The sequence below is a fragment of the Cyprinus carpio genome, chromosome B15 (genome assembly GCF_018340385.1).
Source record: "Cyprinus carpio isolate SPL01 chromosome B15, ASM1834038v1, whole genome shotgun sequence".
Classification (NCBI taxonomy): Eukaryota; Metazoa; Chordata; class Actinopteri; order Cypriniformes; family Cyprinidae; genus Cyprinus; species Cyprinus carpio.
The window spans coordinates 5,562,397-5,586,384 of NC_056611.1; the positions used below are offsets into that span (position 1 = coordinate 5,562,397).

Here is a 23,988-nt window from a genome sequence, read left to right on the forward strand (position 1 = left end):
GGATTATATGAAATAGGTGCTTAAGATAAAATTTAAGTAGTTAGTCTATATAAAATTGCCAACTAAATCTGGCAGTAACTTTTTTTTACTTCAAGTTACTTAAAATCAAGTACTTTTCCTACTTTCATTCACACTCGGGAGTAACATTAAAACGGGTACTTTTACTGGAGGAATATGTTAGTATACATATCTGTACTATTTACTTCAAGTACTTGATAAAGTTTGTGTACTTCGTCCACCACTGGGGTATGTCCAGAGCCGCCACGTACAAGCATAGATCCCTTGGGACCTCCGCCGCTCCTCTTCTGGCTTTCCGGACAGCCAAGCTCTACCCACCCTGCATGGGTTCGGTGGGCGTCGAACGGGACCGACCGCGTTCTCTCGACTCGAGCGGCCCCTCTCCGGATGAGATGGGATGGCGGTGTATAGGACTGGTGTGTCGACCCCAGACGATTAATCCCGGCCATCAACGCGTTAGGGCTAGTCGATGAGACCGTTGAGTGTGGGGGCAGCTCGAGGAGGTAGATCTCCTTTGACACACGGTCGGCCAGCCCATGCAGGAAATCGATCCCCACTGCGCCGCCTCGTTCCACTGGCACGCGCGGCAGCCAGGTGTGCGGGAACTGGATGGAGTAATCCGTGACAGAGGAAGGTCCCTTGATGTAGGTCGAGAGCCTGGTGGCCGGCTTCCCTCGTCGGACCGCGGCTCGATCGATTAGACCCTTCTCATCTCCTTTTTTTTTTTTTTTTCCGAGATGGTTGTGGAACGAGGCGAGAACACTTGGTTCTCCCCACCGCCGTGTCCCCCATAAGGCGGGGCCTTGCCGAAAGTAGAGTCCAGCGTGAACGCAACCTTCAATTCCTCGGTGGCGAAAGGTGCGGGGCTGTAAGGCAAAGTGGCATGGAACACTTAAGGAAAGTTGCTGCAGAAAGTTGGCCCGTCAAACGCCGGAGTAGTTTCCTCTGGCCCCTGCCGGGAGTCGCGGCTCTGGCCGAAGTGATCCGTGGGGAATTTCCCGGGGGGACGGGCGGCGCAAGCGGTGCGATGGGCGCAGTGGGAGAGGTGAGACTGGTGGATCTGCTGGGTGAGCTCGGACACCTGTGCCACCAGCGCTTGGATAGCGCGTCCGGTGTTCGTGATGTTCTCCTGCTGCTGATCCATACGGTTGACGCTGTGGTGAATAAAGTCCGTTAAAGAGGTGGTGCTCGCTGCTTCCATTTTTAAAGGGTGAGAGCGTTCTGTGACGACTGGGTGAAGGAGAAGCTGGAAACAAGTGCGAGTATGAAAACAGTTTAATGAAGACCAAATACAAAACAAAACAAAAATACAAACAAACGCTGGGGAAGACGACAATCCAAGATGGTGGAGGAGACGGCTTGAGTAATCCAGATGGTGATGGTGAGGCTTGGCAGCAGGAGAGGAATGGCACAGGAACTTGCGGGGAAATCGAGCCAAAGGTAAGTGGTGATGCTTGTGAAGGTGCGACTGAGTGGATGAGGTTCCGGGGGACAGACACGGACATCCAAACGCCGAACAAACACAGAAGCAAAAAACAGTTACCAAAACTGAAACAACGCTCTCCACAAACACAAGACGTGAGAAAAGCCATATATATAGGGAGAGGGTAATGAGTGTCAGCTGCTGCTGATGACAATTAACGGAGACGCCCACAAGCTAATCAGTGCAGACGCGAAACACACAGATTTCACCACAAAGTGCAAACCCAGAGATCACGGTTTTACCAACCGTGACAATAAATCTTTGCTATCACTTCTGAAAAATTTAACACATCCTTGCCGAATAAAAGTTTTAATTTTCTTTCAAAAAAGAAGAAATAAAAAAATGTACCTGACCCCAACATCTTGAACTGTCGTGTATTGTTAGAAAAGATTTCTATCTTAAATAAACTGCTCTTTTTTTTAAAACCTTTTTTTTTTCATCAAAGAAGCTCCTGAAAAATGTATCACAGGTTAAATATATATATATAATATCACACGACGCAGCCACAACAGTTTCAGCACTGATAATAATCATGATATTAGAATGATTTCTGAAGATCATGTGATACTGCAGAAGCTGGAGTAATGATGCTGAAAATTCAGCTGCACATCATAGAAATATATGTATATGTGTGTGTTGTGTGTGTGTGTGTGTGTGTGTGTGTGTGTGTATTATGAGGTGCCAAACAGGAAATAATTAATATAAAACATCTGAATATGATGTTAATCTGAATATATAATGGTAAATTGTGAATACATAGTTATAATTCTGAATATATTGTTTATGTCTGAATATATAATGCAAATTGTGAATTTTTATATATATATATATAAAATCTAAATTTCATCATAAATATATCTTTACTATTAGGCATATCAACAGGCAGATGTTCTTGTTTTTTCAATTAAAACAGTATGTCTATGTATCCTGTACATGTATCAATGCAGATATTGTACTAAATTAATTATTTTAATTATTACTGTCTATCATATGCTGCTGCAATTGTCTCTATTCACTCCAGTCACTATTTGTGATTGACATTTGCCCCTAGCCCTCTCAGTCACGCTGAACTTTGCAGAAAAGATGGGTATCAGCAGTGTCAATGACTGTGAGGACCTTTCGGCACCACAGCCAGCCTTTTTAAAGTAGACGGAAAAAATCTCTCCTTTTGGTTTAGAATTCGTGAGATGCACTTACAATAATTAATATAGTAAATATTTACATTTTTTACAAGCCTTGTGCATTATAGGGAATAATATTCGGAGATTTTTACAGTTGTCTGATACCTATATCTCAACGGTGTCAGATTTTAATTAATTTTAAGTGGGTAAAAGTATAGAAAACATGAAAAATACGGTTTCCAGTACTATATAAAAACAATAAAGGCATAATCTGGCAAATCAAGCCTGGTGCATCATAGAGAATACTATTTTAAAAATGTTAAAGTTGGTTTGATGCCTTTATCTCAAACGGTGTCAGAGGTTAATTAATATAAGTGGGTACAGTATCATAAACCACATGTGAAAAATGGGATTCAGTACTGTATATAAAAACAATAAAGGCATAATCTGACAAATCAAGCCTTGTGCATTATAGGCAGGGCCCGGCCGTGGCATAGGCGACACAGGCAGTTTGCTTAGGGTGCAAAATGCTGGGGGCCCCGCAGGGAACGGTTGTGTATTTTGTTTTTGTTTTTTTGGTCAGAAGTGCGCCCTCTTCTGACGACTGTGTATTAGCCCGTGATGCTTTATGTAGTATTTTGAAATAGCTTTTTAGAGCATCTTAACACTCACACCGTGGGAACAGTTTGTGCTTGAGTTGACTGCTTATTTAATTAATGTTGTTTTTAAGATCAGTTACATTACTGTTGGCTTTTAATTAACCAAAAAGTGTCTAAATGTCTTTTGAAAAAGTCCATGACTACGACTATAATCTAGCATTCATAAATGAAATAATGAATTTTAAGTATGTCATTTTCCACTGTATGTATGAACATAATTGAAATGAAAGGTATGGGAATGCTAATTAGACTAACTAGTTATCTTGTAACATGTACAAATAAAATTACAAAATGTAGCCTTTATTTTGTTGTCTTTGTTGTCTGTTAGACTACTTTAGGCTTTTTATATTGCCCATATTTCCTTTGTTGTAATAAGTACTTGTAGGCATAGTTGTGGGAGTAGCTCAGGTCTGGTCTCTTCAATAAGCGATTTTAACAGATTCACTACAATAATATACCAACAAGGCACTTCAACATCTCCATTTATTTATCATCACAATTTATTTAGGCTACTACTTATTAATGTTAATACTTAAGTATTTATGTTATGTTATTTTATAGTAAAGTTTTAAAAAAATTTATTTCCAGAATTATTTTTAGTGGGGGCGGAAATCTTAAATCCTGCCTGGGGCCCCAACAGAGCCTGGGCCGGCCCTGTTTATAGGGAATAATATTCTGAATATTTTACAGTTCGTTTGACACCTTTAGATCAAATGATGTCGTCCTTTAATTGGATTTATATTATTGCATACATTAAAAGTTGTAAAATTATTATAAAACATATAAAATGGCAATTCCAAAAATAGAGCTTTGTGCAATAACAGGGATGTTTTTCTGAACATTGTAGTATTGGTTTTATATTATAATGTCACGTAGTTAAATTGTTTAATTAATATAAATGGTTAATTAAAAAAAAGAAGCCTGTGTGCAACGTAAAGGGCATGTATTGATTTCTATCTGAGTTAGTTTGGGTTTCGTCTAATGAATGTAAAAAAGCTTAACTGGCAAAAAAAGAAAAAAAGAAAAACAATGTCTAATGAATGTCAAACGTCACTTAGTATGAACAGACTGCTGAGGAGGTCTCTCCCAGGGTCACCACCGCTCTCATTCACGCGGCGCGCGCTGCAGAGGACATCTCATGCTCGTTCAGCTGTGGGACTCGATGCAGAAAACTCTGTTTGCTGGATAGAGCGTTGTATTGTGTGTTTTTTCTTCAGCGGAGCATGATGGTCATGGAGGTGAATGAATGGTTTATCAATGGACTGTAAAAAAGAGACACTAATTTACCTTTCAATTGCCCAAGGAAAACAACCTGACAGAGAAATGGTGAGGAAATGGCATTTTTTATATATCTAGATGTTCTGTATGCTCTTTATTTAGCTTTATTGCATTTTTATTGATGTGTAGCTATAGAGTTGGGTGCATAAATAGCTTACCTTAACTTCCTAACAATATACACCGATTATCTTCACAATGTGTGGGGCTAATTCAATACGGAGAAAACACCTGTTCAAAATTAAAAAATGTGCAGCAATTTAGTTATTATTCATGTGAAAAAGCATAGTCAGGGTTGTAAATAACAAGCAAAATGCACTTTTTATGATCCATGTTTTTTTTTTTTTTGGTATGTTTTTTTTTTGTTATATAAAAAAAATGTGAAAAATAGTCTGCATTCATTGTAGTTTACTGTTGCCTGAAGTTGTGGAAGACAATATGTTTTTGAGTTAATTGTTTGAAACCAACATACAAATCCCAATTAAAAAAAATCACGTCACACATTGTGTAACAGAACTTTTGACTCCAAAACTGAAATATAGCCCTTCTGAAAACTAGCATGGGTCTTATGAATTATTATTGCAGATGTTAATTAGACTTTCACTATTGGCTACAAATCATCAAATGTCTAAACGCGTTTACCTCTAAGTCCAGTATGGATTCATCAACACATGTCTGAAGTCTCTAGTGATTGACAGATTTAAAGAAGAGACGTGGGACAAACTTAGGTGAGTTTCCATAACACTGAATTACTTGATTATTTTACACACATTTTTCAAGTCTTGTTGGGATTTTTGCAGGTATGCAGCAAGGGTTCAAGACACTTTCATGACTTATGAAGTGTACACAGATAATATCACCATGCAGTTAGTTTCAAGACACTTTCATGACTTATGAAGTGTACACATATAAAATAACCACACAGCAACCAGCATTTATCAAAAATACACTCCACAAAACACTATCACTTCTTAAGCAGCCAGTATTTATTAAAAGTGCATTGTTTGTTAGCTGATATACAATTTTCTTTGTTTATCCCAAGACCTTGAGCAAAGTGTGGTGCTGGGGCAGTTTGGAGAATATTTCTTTGAGTTCTGCAAAAGGGCTGGATATGATCATATGCTGCGCACTCTTGGAGGAAATCTGTTTGAGTTCATGGAGAACCTGGACGCGCTGCACGGCTTTCTCTCTCTTTCCTACAAGGTCGAGTGAGCAGGACATTAGTATTCTCATAAACATCTTGAGGATAATTTCGATCAAAGACTCTGCTTCATAATTTATTTGTTAATCCAGAATGAATAGCGCACTTTTGATGTGCCAAATAGACCTTTTTTTTCTCACACTCAATAATACTTTTCCTGAATTTTGATTCATTCAATCATTCATTCATTCATTCGAGCCATGCATTCAGAATTAGTTATAAATATTTATTCTTGTGATTATTATCTTGTGAGAAGAACTACAAACAATCTAGAGTGATCCTTCGTATGTGCAAAATATATACAGTAAATCTCTGTTGCCTTTATTTTATTTTAGGAAATGAATGCACCATCATTCCGTGTAGAAAAAAACAATGATGGCACTTTTGCTGTTACACTACTACTCAGACCGACGAGGTCTTTGTCATATCGTCCCTGGTAAACAATTACTGATATCTATCTATCTATCTATCTATCTATCTATCTATCTATCTATCTATCTATCTATCTATCTATCTATCTATCTATCTATCTATCTATCTATCTAAATAATAATCCATATATACATTGGTGGCCAAAATTATTTGTACACTAGTATTTTCCCCACTGACTTAAAAATGGTTTTAAGTCAGTTATTTCTATCTTAAGTTAGTTAAATAGAAGTTAATTGATAAAGGAAATATATTTATGATATTATTTTTTGACAGCAATCCTCATTTTATAGCATTTTTTACACAAGTGCCTAAAACTTTTAAACAGCACTGTAGCTTTGCAGGTAGGTTTCTTGAAGCACCTTGGAGACGTTGTTCTCCACAGATCTTCTGGATTGAGTCTGTCTTGGTTTGTTCTGTTTCTTCATGTTATTCCAGACAGACTGGATGATGATCAGATTAGATATATAAGATAGACATGACTGACTTAAAATAATTTTTAGCTGGTGAAAATACTAGTGTTCTAATCATTTTGGCCACCATATAAGAAATAATCAGGAAGTAATTTGATTTCCTAGTTGACTGATTTCTAATCCTGTAGGTATCATCGGAGCTGTAGCCAAAGGACTTCTCAACAGCGAGATAAAGAGGAAATTGTGAACCAGATCGAGAAAGTTGAGAGGATGGGGGGAAAAGAGCATATTGTTTTCCTCATCACCCAAAGCCCAGCGTTCTTAGACAAAGTATACACTGAAAATGCTTTTAAAGTATATGTTTAAGTATTTGAATCCTCATGCTTTAAAGATTTCACAGTCATATACAACCTTATATATACAGTACTGTTGAGAATTAGTGTTTTGTTTGGTTTTATGCAATTTGCAGAAAAATGCACCTCTGTTGTCTTTCCAGGACTTTCCTGAAAGGTCCCTGCAGATGAAATCTCTAAATCATGTAGAAAAAAATGACGCAGTCAGAAACTTGGTGCATCCAGAAAAGGGTAAAGATGGTTTAAAATGATTTGTTTCATGAGATACAACAAAATTATTATTTGAATTCTACAGCTAAATATAAATCTTAACTGAGCAGTCAGTAAAGCTAAATCATTTTTTAATCAAGGAACTGATTCTCTGATGAGGTCTGATTCGTTATCAGCAACATTCATACATTTTCTTTGTAACGAATATATAAGGAAATGTAGTTTGAATTTTTTTTATTTCTATTGGTGTATATATTTGAGATTAATTTTATTTTATTTTTTCAACCTCAGGTAAAACTTTAAGGGCATTTGAGCCTGTGTATCCAGATAATCTGTGCATCGATCTGAAGACATTTTGCAATGCCTTTCCTTTCCACATTGTGTTTGATGAAGAAGTAAGGGGTGATTGAGGACATTGTTTCTTCAGAATCTGAAATCATTACATTTATTGCATATTTAAATATGGAACATTGCCAGTTGTGACAGAGGTGTTGATAATATGAGTGTGGAAAACCCCTCTGCTTTCTTATAGTTTGAAAGCATTGTATTAAATAATTTCTGCATTGCTGAGCGCTGAATAGTTGGAGCATTGTTATATAATTGCTGTTTTATTCTTTTACTCAATGCATCCATTCAGCTCCAGGTCAGACAGGCAGGGGTGACTATTCAGAGAATTGTGCCAGGGTTACAGAGCAGGTGCGGCCAGCTGGATCAATATTTCAACATCCAGCATCCACAGGTGACTTTCAACATCTGCAGCATCCGCAAGTTCATTAATAGCCATTTTGTTTTGCGGACACGAAGAGACAGAATGCCTATGGCTTGGAGAGAGAGACCCATGCTAGAACTGAGAGGTGAGAATTCTAGAAAAGGTGATGACTTAATATACGATCATGTATGTTATGTATGTCTTTTATTACTTTTAATTCTGTATTTCACCTCTCTTCAGCCATTTATACCCTCATTATTACTGCTGTTCTGTCTAAAATTGTGTTTCCCCCTATATGAGCACTATGTATATTCATTTAAATGAGATGTGCTCAGCTGGGGGAGCTCCAGGAACACAGATTTAACAACCACTGTCTTTGAAGAATGCATTCTGAAACATCAGCTTCCTGAATAATAGCGAAGATGCTTTTTAGACCAACCCCGCATATTGTACAGTCTGTAAGCTTGATTATTTTATCTTATATTTACTTTCCAGATTTATATATTATATACTTTGAAAAACATTTATTAACTACATTTAGAATTTTTTTTTTTTTGCATGCATGCATCCATTTGCTATCATTCATCCATCTTACCACTGATCAAAATGCAGTTACACTGCAATTACAATTGCATAAATAATGTTATGAGATGAACCTTTTTAAATATAGCAGTTATGAAAAGAACTATGAAATTATTATGAAACTAAAACCACCAATAGTGGCGTCAAGTCTTATAAGTAAATAAGTTTCACACCAGAATAAGTGAATTATAGAATCATTGTTTTGAATGATTCATTGGAACAGCTGATTCATTCATAAATGAAGCAACTGACCACTGTTTTTATGAAACAGTCAATGAATTATTGACTCAACTGATTTGTTCAAAAATTCTGATTCATTCAAAAATGAAGCTGCTTGTGATGCAACTTCTGCCTTGTTTGGAATGATTTTTATTAGCAAAATAGATAAAAAAAAACAGTCAAAATTGGGAATATTTCTATAACTAGTCAGTTTATATAATTAATCTGCATTTTATTAAAATCTATTGCTTAACAATATAATGTAACTATATTAACTATATAAAATAAGAACTTCCTTGTCAACGCCAGACTAGCATGTTGTTAAGTATTATTTGAAGGCTATTGCCTATCGCTGATTTACCTGTTAAAGGGTTAGTTCACCCAAAAATGAAAATTAGGCTGTGTTTTACTCATCCCCGGGGCTTCCTAGGAGTATATGACTTTCTTCTTTCAGACAAATCCAGTCGGAGTTATATTAAAAATTGTCTTTGATCTTTCAAGCCCTATCATTGCAGTCAGCGGGTGTTGCATTGCTTCAGTCCAAAAGATGTGAAATAACACCTTCAATAAAAAAAAAGTGTGTCTCACATGGCTCCAGGGGGTGAACAAAGTCCTCCTGTAGCGAATCGATGTGTTTTTGTAAGAACAATATCCATATTCAAAACATAATAATCACTTGAATCTAGCTTGCACTCACTGTTGTACATGGAAGCAGTTCCAGGCTGAAGATGTATGGAGGTTTGGCTTTGCCCATGCGCCGCTCAGAAGTGACGCACGTGGAGATGCAGCCGAGAGATCAAAACAAAAACAACAGTCACTAATTAGAAGTACAAAACGAGGATTTGTAAAGAAGAATGTCGGAGGATATCAATATTAGCCAAAAGGATTCTGGTTTTCCTTTGCTAAAGTAAGAAACTTTGCTTCCTTTGATCCTGTAAACAAACTCTGGTTTTCAAGAGACTCACCGGCGCATGCACAACGCTGACCTCCATACGTCATGCTCCAAGAACTGCTTCTGTGTACAACTGTTGGCGCAAGCTATAGATTAAAGTGCTTATTACATTTTGAATATGGATATTTTTCTTACAAAAATGCATCAAGTCACTACAGGAGGACTTTGTTCACCCCCCAGAGTCATGTGAGACACTTTTTTTTATGGGATGGGCGCTTTTTATTTCACTTCTTTTGGACTGAAGCAATGCAACACCCGCTGACTGCAATGATAGAGCTTGAAAGATTAAAGACAGTTTTTAATATCTGACTGGATTCGTCTGAAAGAATAAAGTCATATACGCCTAGGATGCCTTGGGGTTGAGTAAAACGCAGCCTAATTTTCATTTTTGGGTGAACTAACCCTTTAATTGTGGTTGCTGTGGCAAGGGATCGTGAAGATAGGCAGAAGTTCTTAATTTGTCACAGAATTAGAACTTAAATGCAACTGTCGGGCACTCGTTTAATTGAGAATTAGTTCCACACTGACCAAATTTGAATAAATTATCTCGTGTCCATCGCACATGTTTTTTTTGTACCTTAAGGGAATATCAAATAAGCTTATCTTTTTCTTACTTACTTCTTTCTCCCAGGACAAATGTTATGGATGACTCCATTGCGTTGCATGCTTTACCTAGCATCACCATTACTTCGCAGCTTGCAGGAGCTGGAGGAGCACTCCATGCACCTCTCCGATATTGCTCCACATGAACGCTACACGTGACCTGATCCTGCTCAACCAGCAGCGACTGGCAGAGATGGAGCTCTCCAACCAGCTAGAACGAAAAAAAAAAAAAAAGGAAGAGCTTCATCAGCTCTCAAAAACACCTTGAGGAGGAAAAGCAGAAGGTAAGACGGAATCTACTGTATGCCATGCTGCCCAAACACGTGGCCAACCATCTGAAAGAGGGCAAGAGAGTAGAGGCAGGTGAATCAAAGAAAAAGATGGATGGTTAGGAGAGCAGACAATGCAAAAACCTATGGTTTCTGTGAGACAACAGAAGTGTGCCTTATAGTGTAAAGATAAACTCTGGCCCTCAAGGTCCACGTTCCTGCAAAGTTTAGCTCCAACCATAATCATACACACCTGAACAAACTAATCAAGGTCTTCTGGATCACTAGAAAGTTACAGGCAGGTGAGTTTTGATCAAGTTAGGAGCTAAACTTTGCAGGAAAGTGAACCTTGTGAGCTGGAGTTGAGAACTCCTGGTGTAAATCTAGGCAGTCGTTCCTTTTAAAATTCTTATGCCTGAAGTATACTTTGGCTGTTAACATTCGCTACACTCCGCTTTCTTTGTGTCTGTGTGGATGATGTGTATACAAAAAAATATCATAAATGAGGTTTGAAATGTTTAGAGGAGTTCACAGGGTTCTGTGCATATGTCAAACTAGTCCATTCACAGTCATCCATGGTTGAGTATACTCTGAAAGTTGGCACGGGCAAAGATGGACTGGAAAAACAGGTTTGAGGCCATAAAATTACAATTGAATCAAGAGTTGAATCAGGAGTGTTAAATGAGGGAGAGATACAAAACATGCAATGGTTGGGGGTCCACTGGACAGGCTGGAGAAGCACTGCTCGAGGGCATCTTTGGCTAAGGATTTGTTTTTCTTAATACATTCCCTTGGAGTAATTCAGTCCATGCTGGATTAGGTCTACGTGCAGCTCAGATGTCATCCAAACATCCTTGTGACGAGTAGGATGGGGCTGAGAGCTGTGTGGGAGCTGAGTGTGACTGGTGGAGTAAATGATAATAGCGACACCTGTGCCACTCACTGGTCTCTCGAGTCCCACAGAGGAGCTCCGGAAGTATAAAAGGTGGAGTGATGATAGTGAAGGATGAGACAGGACCAGGCCTGGACCACTTTAGTTGTGTTTTTTTTTTATGTTTATGAAGGTAGCCAGTGAGGGGTCAGTGAGTTTTGACAAATGTCTGCTGATTTCCGCCTTCTTCTTCCAAACAATCCAATCATCCAAACATGTGATGTCTTGGGCCATGGTACCTTAGGCCATGTTACCTCTGTTAGAGGACTCTTCACAGCCCCAGTATAGAAAGCCCTTAGCCTTCTGTGGGAGATGCTGATCCTGGTGTCATAAGTGGTAGAGGTGCAGATGCGCCCTTTTCACCAAGCTGTGTTGTCCAGCAGAGATCTTCTCTGAGATGGACCCCAAGGTATTTGAAGTTGGTCGCCTTCTTGACAGCAGCCACACTGCTCATCAGGAACTGTAGTTCCTCTCCTGCTTACCCCCTTAACTGACGATAATCTCTTTAGTCTTGGTGGCATTCAGGAAGAGATTGTTAGGATGTCCACTTCCTCTAAGTAGGCCATCTTGCCATTATTAGTGATGAGGCCACTCTGATGTTGGCAAAGTAATTTTTTTCCATGATTTGTTGGAGCTGTGTTTGGTTGTGCAGTTGCTGGTGTCAAGGGATTAAAGCACCTGGGTGCATCTAGTCAGTAAGGAGGGTTCAGTCCAAGGTTCTGAAGCTTTTTGTGAATTTATGAAGAGACAATTGCGTTAAAAACCAGAGATGAAATTTACAAACAGCATCTGCATGTAGATCTCTTTCCTCTGATAAAGGTGGGAAAGGGAAGTGTGTAGGGGTGTGGTTAAAGGGTTAGTTCACCCCAAAATTAAAATTCTGTCATTAGATACTCACCCTCATGTTGTTCAAAACCCATAAGACTTCGTTCACTTTACTTGCATGTAAACATTGATCAGCAAACATAGCTAAAAGCTCAACCTAACTTGAGTAATGCACAAGAAAAAACCTCTTCCGGAAGCTCAAACGTTGCGTAACCAATGAGGTTCATTCACGTGTGTCATGCAAATCGTTTGAGCTTCCGGAAGAGGTTCGTTCTTGTGCGTTATTCAGGTTTAGTTGAGCTTCTGGTTATGTTCGCTGATCAATGTTTACATTCGAGTAAAAGCCTAAATTAAATATGTTCATCATAAAAAATTATCGATTCTCTTCAGAAAATTTTGACTAGTTTTTCGATTTCTTTAAGAAGTTTTTTTAAGTGTTAAAGTGGTGGTTACAAAGGTAGTCAATGGAAGGAAAATCTGACAGCATTCTGTCATCAAAAATGTTTTAAATTTGTGTTCCGAAGATGAATGAAGATCTTACGGGTGTGGAATGACATGATGGGGGAGTACTTAATGACAGAATTTTCATTTCGGGGTAAACTAACCCTTTAATAGTGTCATCTGTGGACCTGTTGGATCAGAATGCAAACTGTAATGGGTCCAGGCAAATGGGAAGGAAGGAGCAGATGTAGGTTCTGATCAGTTTTTTTCAAAGAGCTTTTGAGACAGGGGTTTTGGGGACAGGAATCATGAGGGATTATTTAAAACATGTGGGAATTTATTGAGGAAGAGGGTATAAAACATGTTGTAAAGACTGGTTTATAGCTGATTAGCTCAAAATTTCTATCACACATTCTGGGATGTGGGAAGTAAAATAAAGATATCGCAGAAAAAAAAAAAAATATTAACTACCATCAAGAATCTTTTGTAAACATAAGACCCCTAGAAACACAGAAATGTGACCGTTACCTCCTAACCATGTTAGACATACCTAGGGTTAGGATTCTCATCGGGAGAGGACCTTGTCTATTTGGCACCTGTGGAGCAGTAGGTAGAGTCAGTGGAGAGTCAGTTGCTCATGGTAGAGTCAGTGGAGGAGAACACCATGGTGGGATTGGTGGAGCTGGAGACCATCACAGCGGTACCAAGGTAGGAGAAAAGGTGGAGCCAAGCGATTGAAGGGGGTGGATCCAAGTACCTTAGCTGAGGTGACAATCTGGCTGGCTAAGAGACCCGTGGTCAAGCTGGTAAAGCCAGTGGTACCGGCAGAGCAGAAAGGTGATGAAGAATAAGGAGAGCAGATGAAGACCATGGCAAAGCCAAAAGAGAAGGAACAATTATTCTTGGTAGGGATTAGCTGGAAGTCTTTCATGCTGGATGAGACCAGGGGAGGATGAAAGAGCTAGGGGACCCAGGTGGAACCAAGGGTAAATTATGCTTGACGAAACCAGCAGAGGAGGAAGGATGCACCAATGCTGCGGCGCCTGGGGAGCAGTTGGGGTTCGGTGCCTTGCTCAAGGTTCTCATCTCAGTCATGGTATTGAGGATGGAGAGAGCGCTGGTTATTCACTACCCCACCAACAATTCCTGACTGACCTGAATTTATTTTGTGCAAGAAGTTTTCTGGAAAAAATTCCATATTATTCCCTCTGGTCTGCTAATGTGTTATTTCGCCAACACTTCGTGGCCTATGCATACTAGCTTGCTTGATTTACATTAGTTACACGCATTTACGCGTTACATTAAGTGTCTCCCATGTGAGGTACTTTGCCATGACGTTCACGCTTGCACGAAACTACTATGATGGAAAAGGAAACACGCCGTGAAATTAATGTTGAATTGCTTGGCTTGTTAAAGGGTTAGTTCACCCAAAAATGAAAATTATGTCATTATTTACTCACCCTCATGTTGTTTCAAACCCGTAAGACCTTTGTTCATCTTCGGAATACAAATTAAGATATTTTTGATGGAATCTGAGAGCTCTCTTACCCTCCATAGACAGCAACGCAACTGAAATGTTCCCAAGTCCAGAAACGTAGCAAAGAGATCTGTAAAATAATACAAGTGACATCAGTGGCTCAACCACAATTATACAAAGCTACGAGAATACTTTTTGTGCGCAAAAAAAAAAAAGACTTTATTCAACAATTCGTCTCCTCCGCATCACCCTGGTGCCATTTTGGAAAATATCCGTAAAACATGTGTCAGCTGCGTCATGCTGGATCCGTTTCCTACGTTGTTGTGATTTGATCTGAATGGAAACAGTGTATCCGGCGTGACGCAGCTGATACAGAACAGTATACGTCCAGAAGATATTCTCCAAAATGGCACCAGGGTGATGCGGAGGAGACAAATTTGTTGAATAAAGTCGTTATGTTTTTTCTTTTGTGCACAAAAGTATTCTTTTTTTTATTTTTGATTCAACAAAACAACATCCATTCAAACAAACCAAACAGGGAAGGGGGAGCAACAGACATATCAATATTTTTACAATCTGAAAGAAAAAAAAAATATAGTCATTCCTTTATGTAATCCAAAATTTTGGTAGAAAAAACTTTGCCATGCATCAATGGTACTAGGTTTTAGCCCTGTTCATCTGTGCTCTTGTGTATACACAAGTCACTATTTTAAGGAGGCTGTGAATCCAAAATGTTTTTGCACGCTGTGAGGAGTAAACCAGTTTTGTATTATTGTCTTCTTTGCAGCTGTAAAACCAGCAAGCAACATTCTCTTCTTTAATGAACATATACAGGAGTTAGAATAATCATTGAGAAGACATAAACATGTATTAGACATGTAATCAAGTTGTTGTAAAAAAGGATAAAACAGAATTCGTGGAGAAAAAGTACCTGATGATGCAGTGTTACAGATATGGCAGTTATAGGTTGATTGCAGTTTCATTTTAAAACCTTTTGTAAGGAGTTATGTATGCTATATGGATGACTTTGAAATGGATAAGACAATGAGCAAAGTTTTTAGAAGTTAAGATTAGATTAGACCACACCCCTCTCCCAGTCGACCGGCATGTTTTCTGTTAATACACAATTCCATATATGTCTAATAGAAAGAGAGACTTTGCAGTGTTATCATTAAGTTTTCTATATATTAAAGAAACAGATGGCTAACCAGAGGATGGTGTGATCCAATCCCACATAGGACGAGAGGAAATGGGGGATGCCCAGGGAACTCCATAAGCCTTGAGAGCAGAACGTAACTGAAAAAAAAGACAAAATATGATGATGCTGATAAACAAAATTAAGTTCTTATTTCTTGAAGCGAGCAGAGTCCTTGGCTATCATATAAGTCACGCAAGTGTTTATGCCCAATGTAGACCAAGAGAGCTGGACAAATGGCCGATTTCCACATGAAAAATGAAAGTTGTGCCATAAGGGTGTGGTTGTTACAAAATTTGAAAGGTCCTCCCATCAGACGTTCCACCCTTTTCCATATCCTAATAGAATTGGCCACAACCGGGCCAAATTTATATTTATCATTTATATTTTCCTGTGCCAGCAAATAGAATATCTTGGAGCCTATGTGGTTTAACCTGGTCAGCTTCGATTACTCTCCATGAAGCTTTAGATTGAGAATCAATCAAAATATGAAGAGCCTTAAGTTGAAAGGACAAATAATATAATTCAATATTTGGTACAGCCAATCTTCCTGAAAATATAGGACACTGCAACGTGGCAAGTTTTATTCTTGGTCGTTTTCCATTCCAGAAAAACTGGGAAAGTATGGAATTGATCTCCTTAAGTAACCTGGAGGAGGGGAAAGAGGCAACACACAGAAAAAAGAAAATTAAACCGAGGTAACAAATTCATTTTGACGGTGGAGATTTTGCCTTGGAGAGAGACTTTAAAATTGTTCCATCTTTGAGTATCACTCTTGATCTGGACTAACATATTATTAAAATTGTTTCTGGCAATTTTATGAATTTCTTTATATATACCCAAATAGATGATATAATCTTTAATAGGAATGAATGAGGGGATAGGAGAGTTAACTTTAACATTGGCATTAAAGCAGATTTGGTCCAGTTTAACTTGTACCCCGATGAACTACTAAAGTGGTCAAATTCCTTAATTATATTGGTTATTGACATATCAATTGACATGTCATCAGCGTACAACAAAATAATATGATTATGGTCATGAATCTTAATTGGTGGAACATCAGATGTCGTATTTATTTATTTTTCTTTGTGACACTTTCCTACTGTGTTAACAGAAAAATGTCAAACAAATTTAGTATTTTGACAAGATGAAAAAAAATTGCTAATAGGCTATATTTTTTTTCTCTCTGCAACACTTTTTCCTATTGTGTTGTAAATGTTACACAAATTGTATCCTGACAAGATGAATAAAAATAAGAAATACAATTTTTGTACAACATTTTTATTTTCTCTGACACTTTTTAATGTGTTGCATAAAATATTAAACAAATTTTGTGTCTGAAAAAAAAATACTACAGGTGCATCTCAATAAATTAGAATTCAATACAAAAGACAAGATAAATATAATGACATACAATTTTGTGCAGACTACACTTTTATTTGTTAGCCTATCTCTCCTGCTTTCAGTAGCGGAAATTTAAATGTGAGATTCTGGAAACGAGATCTAAATTTGGCGGGAACGGTCGGGTCGGGAAGAAAATTATTCTAAGTGGACAGCGGGTGAACAAAGAAAAAAAAAACACCGCAAACCTCTACAACAGTAATAAATATCCTTACGGGAGCGGAGCGCAGACCTCTAAATCACAATTAAATTTTACATTGCTTTTCTTTTAGGTGAATTTGAAGAGTGTACCGTCCTCTTCAGCGATGTGGTGACCTTCACCAACATCTGCTCTGAGTGTGAACCCATCCAGATTGTTTCCATGCTCAATTCCATGTATCTGAAGTTTGACCGTCTTACCACTATACACAATGTTTACAAGGTGAGCATTAGTTTTAAGGATTCTTCTTAAATGTAAGTCTATTGATTTTAATGTCTTGCAACATGTTCTGTAGGTTGAGACAATGGAGATGCTTACATGGTTGTCGGTGGCGTGCCCCATCCCAATGTCAAGTCAGACTGAGCGTGTGGCCAACTTTGCCCTAGGCATGATCATAGCTGCAAAAGAGGTCACTAACCCTGTGACTGGTGGCCCTATACAGGTGATTGAGGGTTATCTTTGATTAATACTTCAGCCTTGAGATCAGCCTTTCAGCCTGTAACCTCAAAACTGTACTGCTTTCCTGTAATTGACATTTCATCCCCAGCTGTTTTGGGGATTTAGAAAAAGAGTTTTTTTTTAGATTTTTGCAGTTTTGTGTCCCAGATTCGAGTGGGCTTGCACAGTGGAACGGTCTTGGCAGGGGTGGTGGTTGAGAAGATGCCTCGGTATTGTTTGTTTGGAGACACAGTTAATACGGCCTCCCGAATGGAGAGTCATGGACTGCCTGACAAAATCCACCTCAGTCCCAGTGTTTATCAGTGAGAAGCACAAAAAATATGTCTCTGTCTTAGTTACTTCACATAATCTCTGTTTGGACCTGTAAAGATTTCAGCATATATAAACATTAACGTAAATTGATAATTGACTTTAGATGAGAAATCATGACTTGAATCTCTTTGGCTGATTTCTTCTACCAGTGCTCTAAGAAATAAAGGCTATCAGATGGAGGAGCGTGGAGAGATAGAGGTAAAAGGTAAAGGAAGAATGCGCACCTACTTCCTGCAGAGGAACCTAAAAGTCACAGAGAGTGAGATCATGGGGCTTTTGGTGCCCAACGCTGACTCAGACAGGAAGATGAATCATTCTACACAAGCTTCACAGCTTCTTCACTATAGCCCATCATTAAAAGGTCAGTTGAATGTCTCTTTATTATTTGGTTACCAGTCATAAGCAACGGCATATGTATTTTGTCCCACTATAGATTCTTAAGTCCAAAGTATACTTTAGTTCCTCTTCAGGAACTCGAGCTGCATCAAAACGCTTTGGGAATGCCTTCAGCATGGCCATGCTCTGAATCACGTGTGTAATCAATCCAATGGATGGGCGAGACGTCATGGATGGGGTGACTTGAAAGCTTGAAAGCATGTGCGGTGAAACCGGCGTCAGCTTTCTGTCATTTAGCAAGTGCTCTGTGTGTGTGTCAGTCGGTATCTGTTTTGTGAGTCTTATTTAGAGTTGTTTGTCCACTTATAAGCTCCATTATGTCAAGCTCAAAGCTTCAGTGAAGAGAAGCATTTGGGCGAGTAGGCAGCATTCAGGCTGTGTGTTCCTCCCTGCCCGTGCTATATTTCACGTGGGGGACACACACAGTTTGTGTGTTGTCTGCTTGGGAGCAAAGCACACAGAGTCAGTTCTCGAGGGGGCTGACTGCCAGCATTGCGATTGTTTTGTTACTGCCTTGCTTCGCTCTCAGAGGGCTTTCTTTGAGGAGGGAGCCTTCACTAGCGTTTCTCATGGTGCTGGAGTTTCGCATATGAATCTGGTGGAGGGAATGTAAATGGACGAGTCCCTGTCTTCTTCCTTAACCACCAGATCCGGTGCCCGGTTCTGGTCCCACTGCTGCTGAGGCACGGCGGTGACTAAGATCGCGGGGAACGCACATGATCTAGCGGACGGGTTGGAGACGGCTCTTCCTATTTCCACCCGTGTTCCCTAGATCTAGAGCTTGTTCTCGAGGCTCGGAAGCCCGCGCTGCGGTTTCTTTCCCCCTCTGAGTGAGAGCTCGCTGCTGCAGCTATTTTTCTATGAAGAGATTGATAGTTGTTTGTGTGACCAAGCGGCTCGCGCACTGCAGAGGCAATTGCGTGTATTACATCATTTTCGGTTTTTTGATGTGAATCTTACTACACCAGACTGTGTTTACTCATTTGGTTTGTTTGATTGCATTTAATTCTGAGGAATAAAATTAATTATTATCTGACTATGAGAAGTTAGATATGAAAGTGGAAAGTGTGAAAGTGAAAGTGAAAGTGACGTGATATTCAGCCAAGTATGTGACCCATACTCAGAATTCGTGCTCTGCATTTAACCCATCCGAAGTGCACACACACAGAGCAGTGAACACACACACACACTGTGAACACACACCCGGAGCAGTGGGCAGCCATTTTATGCTGCGGCGCACCCGGGGAGCAGTTGGGGGTTCAGTGCCTTGCTCAAGGGCACCTAAGTCATGGTATTGAAGGTGGGAGAGAGAACTGTACATGCACTCCCCCCACCACAATTCCTGCCGGCCCGAGACTCGAACTCACAACCCTTCGATTGGGAGTCCGACTCTCTAACCATTAGGCCACGACTTCCCCACGATATACAGGGGCTCTTGGGATAAAAATTTATTGAGAGCACTTGTTACTTGTCTCTTCCTCTGAGGAGGTAAAGGAGCCTCTGGGGGTAGAGCTGGGTTCATCGCATTACACGGTGCCCATCTCTCCTCAGTGCCCTCAGGAGATCGATCTGCCAACCCTGCCGGTGTTCCTGGGCTCAGCGGTCTCCCGTGAGTGTTTCTCCTCAGTTACTGCCTGGAAATGTAGCGGTAAAAAGAGGCTTGCCGCCTCCACGGAGGTCTCTAGAGCAGCTAGTTCGGCCATCCCCTGAAGGTGTGCCGCTTCAGGGCACCGAGCTAGCTACTTCAATTACACCAGAGGTCAATCTGGAGAGACTGATTTCCTTAGTAAAGTAGTAACGTGTCTCGGTGGGTCCTGCCACACGTGTAGAGTGAGGTTATAGAATCCAGTTCTCCTCCACCTCAGTTTAATGGGGTCATCCCCACTATGATGGGTCCCGAGCAGGCTCTGGTCATGGAAACAGAAGTAGTTTACTCTTTTTGAGGAAGAAGGCCATTAGGTGGTCCCCTCCTCAGGTAGCAGAGTTTCGGGTTCTACTGCCGGTACTTATCACCGCTCCTTGGAAAGATGAAGGGTGGAGTCCTATTTTTAGATCTGTGTCTTTTGAACCACTCAGTCAGGCGACTGAAGTTCAGCTAGCTCGCACTCAAACAAGTCGTGTCTCAGATCAAGACCGAGGACTTGTTTGGCACGATCGATCTAAAAGATGCACATGTCTCCAACCTTCCTCATTACAGGAAGTTCCTGAGGTTTGCTTTTGGGGGCAAAAGCTTACCAACACTGAGTTCTTCCTTTGGTTTGCACTCTCACCCCACACTTTCACGAAGTGTGTGGATTCTGCTCTGGCTCCACCGCAATTTTCCAGGGCATCCACATACTCAACCACATCGATGATTGGTTGACATTAGCTCACTCAGAGCGGATGGTGGTTCGACATCGAGATGTCGTTCTTGCTCTCATGAAAGAGCTGGGGGTTAAGATTAAAACATCAAGAAAGGTGTGCATTCTCCATTACAGAGGACCACTTATCTAGGCGTGGTGTGGGTCGACCATGATGCAGGCACATTTGTCTCAGATCAAGTCGATCTTCACGGCAGTCAAGAGAGTGAAAGAAGGCCAGTCACTCACTGTCAAGCAGTTTCAGAGACTGCTGGGTGTGATGGCAGCTGTTTCCAATGTGATTACTTTTGGCCTGCTGTACATGAAACTCCTACAGTGGTGGCTCAAGACCAAGGGGTTCTCCTCGAGGGGAAACCCGCTTCGCATGCTCAAGGTCATGCGGAGGCGCCTACGTGCCTTAGACATGTGGAAGAAACCAAAGGAATGACATTCTTTCATCTGCTGAACACAAAATAAGATATTTTGAAAAACAATTATTTGCTGGTCCCCACTGGCTTCCATAGCATGGAAAAAATAAATAAAAATACAATGGAAGTCAATGGCACCTGGAACTAGTGTTGTCAAAAGACCCGGTACTTTGGTACCAAGTCGGTACTAAAAAAATGAAAACATTACAGTACCAGGTTTTTTTAAGTACTGGTGGTACCGAGTGCCCGGTCAACCCGGTTCTTGATGCACTATCAGAAAATTGCGAATACACGCTCTCTTCAGACAAAGCACTGAGAGATGACTACATCAAAAGGAGGAATTAAGGAAAGGAGCGCTTTTTTGATTACAGCCATTACTGAGGAAACCTCTCTCTCGAGCTCTACAAGCGCCTCCTGCTGGCAGAAAATGAATTTGCATATAAATGCTGCCAAAATAAAGTGGAAGGCTGTGGGAAACACCGCTTCTATTATGAATATTATTAAAATTTGTAAGTTGTATTTCGAATTGAAATGAATGCTGTTATTAGAGTAGTTAATCCTATAATGAATTATAACTGCTATAAACATAATGAGCATTAGATTAAGTTTCTTTATTAACTATTTAATGCTCCTATAACTTTTAATTAGGGTAAAAAAAAAAACAACCCGAGGACATGATGCTATTTACTATTTTTACACACAAGAGGCTTTTAAATGAATTCTGAATCTAAAATTTGCGTTTTTAAGAGAACGTTAACAAATGGTTAACATTGTGTCATATCAGTCAGAAAAAGCAGTTCTGGGTTTAAAAAAAAAATGTAGCTAACTTAGATGTTATTCTTCGCTGAATAACTCTAAAATGTTTTCAAAAGCCCTTTTAAAATAAATATGTACAACAGTTTGAAATAAATGAAAGTATAGTCAAATTTTTTTTAATTAGCATGTTTTGTATTTTGCTTTGGTAGCGAAAAATTGGTACCGAGAAACGTGGATTTTCACTGGTATCGGTACCGAATACTGAAATTTTGTACCGTGACAACACTACCTGGAACTGTTTGGGTTACCTACATTCTTCAGAATCTTTCATTTTAATTGTTTGGTGAATTGTCCCTTAAATCTAAAATAAAATAAAACAGCACATATAATATTTAGTTTAACCTATTTCTGTTACTCTTTCATGGACTCTTTGTTGTCAAAAACAAGTGGCACATTTGTATAACCTGTTTTGTATCCTGTAGTGGATACAGTATGTGTTGTATATGCTTTTAAGTAAGAACAGAGTCAAACATTTTTAGAGTGACAGTATTTCCACCATATCCAGAAGAAATTAATTTTATGAATAAGTAATAATAAAAAAAAAAATTGTGTACATAAACATAAGTTATGTTTATGGTTTTTTCTATTTGTAATCACCCTCTGTCTTCTTCCTCGTCTATCTCTCGCTCAAAGCTACCCAGAGACTGCAGAAAGGAGACAGTTTTCCAATGGTACCAATGAAAATATGGAGATAGTCCAACAGAGAGCAAACCTCCCACACAATTTACTGAACCTCAGCACAGCACTATAACAGGTATCACCATGCAGTACAGTAGAAATAAAAAAAAATGTAATACAACTGTTTAAAAAAAAGTATGTTTTATTGATAACAAAAGGTGCACTGACATTGCTTATTCACATTGACTGCTATATTCACTAACAGGTAAGCCACGAGATTCGGAGAGTTACGGCAGTCTTTACAGTGAGGATGAGCCTCTGAGCTCACAAAGGACGGCACACCCAACAAGACAGAGAATAAAAACCTTCATCTGATAAACGCAGCAAACATGTTCACACTAGGTTCGGCTTGTTATTCTGACCTGTTTTCTTAAACCCCAGATGTATCCAATATGTTACACTGTAACTCTAAAGAGTTTAATATAATGACCTATGCTGTTAATATGGAAATTGTAAGTCAGAGACAAGTTAATGGTCATGTACTAAAATTATTATTGAAGTGTTTTCTACACCTCAAATAGTCTATGAGATAAATATTTCTGTTTTTAGCATTTAGGTTTGACTATTTTCTCTTATATTAATTTCACAAATGAGTGGCTTTGTTTTACCTTTGGGTTAAACATGGAAGTGATACCTAAAAGAAATGTCAACCCCTGAGCAATAATTGATTTCAGGAGTGTAAAAAAAGCAGCCTTTGGACTGTCACCCCTAATACCTTGTGCAAATTTTTCATTATCTTAACTAAATAATAATGTGTAAACCTTCCTTTGGCTTTCTCTTCCTTGTAGCAAAAGTGTCACTGCTTTAATACATTTTAACATGATTAAATATAACAGTTTTATTTAAAGGAATATGTCACCCAAAAAGGAAAATTCTATCATCATTTACTCAACGAGATTCTTTCTTATGGTGAACACAGAAGATATTTTAGAAAGATATTGATAATCAAACAGTTGATGGTAGCCACTGCCAATTCTATAGTTTGGGGAAAAAAAAAAATACTGGGGAAATCAGTGTTACCGTCAGCTGTCTGGTTACCAACATTCTTCAAAATATCTTCCTTTGCTTGGAACAAATTGAGAATGAGAAATTATAAGAGAATTTGTCATTTTAACTAATTTTTAGGGGAACTATCACTTTAAACATGTTTTTAAGTAAACTGTTATGTTAAAGTTGAGCAAGCTAATGCTGAAATAAATAGTGGGAGATTTTGTGGAGAACAAACTGATGTAAATAATGTCCATCATTCAAAGCTGTTATAAACTAACAGTTGCACCAAACTCAGTTTAGTGAGCTTTTTTTCACACAAGCAGACACCCGATCCGAACGCTGGAGTGGGGACTGACATCGGACGAGACCATGGGATGACTTGAGTTTCTTTAGCTGGATGAATTTGAGAAACCAAATCTGTAACAGGAGTCAAAGCGTTGAGGTCAGGTGTGGGTATTAATTCACCGCAGGATGCATTGGGATAGATTTTGACCGCATTACTGCACTTCTTCTTTGTCAGCTTCACAAGCATCAGTTTTTTGGGTGTTTCTGTTTTTCCCGCCATTAGTTTGGGCTTCACGAGTCTGTTTCCGCTATCGCTT

The 23,988-nt window shown here is 39.2% G+C and overlaps 1 pseudogene; it reads left to right on the top strand.

Moving 5' to 3' along the window:
* The first annotated feature begins 1,296 nt into the window (after window positions 1-1,296).
* LOC109094868 lies at window positions 1,297-22,413 on the top strand (annotated as a pseudogene).
* Window positions 22,414-23,988: the final 1,575 nt, after the last annotated feature.